General features: G+C 32.9%; 1 pseudogene; it reads right to left on the reverse strand.

Annotated features, from left to right (window-relative positions):
* LOC107576927 (GTPase IMAP family member 4-like) overlaps positions 1 to 276 on the reverse strand; it is a 1,587-nt pseudogene extending 1,311 nt beyond the window's left edge.
* Between the last annotated feature and the right edge of the window lie 790 nt (positions 277 to 1,066).

Below are 1,066 nucleotides of genomic sequence, written 5' to 3' on the forward strand. Positions count from 1 at the left end.
ACAACTAAGAAGACATGTGGACCAGGAGCAGAGAGAGGAATACAGAGTTAAATTCTGTCAATCACCTCATCTGCAGGTAAGCTGGGATCAAACAGACCTGGAGAGTCAATGATGGATACTTTTCTGCCATTTATTGTTGCATTATATTTTTCACATTGTCCAGTCACAGAGGAGGAAGATATCTCTGATTTAAAAACCTTTTTGTCCAGGATTGTGTTGCCTGTTGAGCGTTTTTCCACCCCTGTTTTTCCAACCAAAAGAATCTGGAGCTCTTCACTTGGATGTTCCACAGTGCATTGAATAGAATTACAAGTAAATCTTTTAAATTTACACATTAATACTTAATGTGTATATACTTACTTATTTTGGACAACTATTTTAGAAAAAGAAAAAAATTGAGTATATTGATTTTGTTGCCTAAACATCTAGAAATGTCAAATACAATATCAAACATTTCATCACATTTTTCAAATTTTTACAGTATGTTTTAAAAACAATAAAATTACATTAGGAAAATTATATAATCCATGTACATTTTATGCAATACAGTATTTTTTAATTTTTGAAGCTGAATAATGCCTTTAAGTTGAAAGCTAAGCTATACTTACGTTTAAAACAAAAATGGATAAAAATTGACTCTGTTCTTTTACTGTGACTTGCACAAGATACAAATTTTCAAATACATACCTGCACCATTATCACAGCATTGAACCAATTATGCCAAGCACTACCAGGTTAATGATGAAAGATGAAACCCAATGAATTTGAGGTCATTGCTGATTTTGAAGGAGAATTTTCAGCGTCCTTCAGTGTTTATAATGTGAGAGCGAAATAAAACTGAAAAACTGTTGTTAATCCTAAAAATGATTACAAAACCAAGGATGGATTATGGATCAAGTCAATGGGCCAGTGTCCTGTGGCCTCTGATTGCCAGAGACATCAAACCAGCCTCCTGCTAAGACCAGAAAGAGCTATTGCAGATGTATTCTTGATATAGACATATAAAATATGCTTGAATTTATACAAGTGCCTGATGGCACAGTGTTTGAAATAAAGAAATAAAAAA

Source organism: Sinocyclocheilus grahami, unplaced genomic scaffold (genome assembly GCF_001515645.1).
Source record: "Sinocyclocheilus grahami isolate Dianchi unplaced genomic scaffold, SAMN03320097.WGS_v1.1 scaffold4660.1, whole genome shotgun sequence".
NCBI lineage: Eukaryota > Metazoa > Chordata > Actinopteri > Cypriniformes > Cyprinidae > Sinocyclocheilus > Sinocyclocheilus grahami.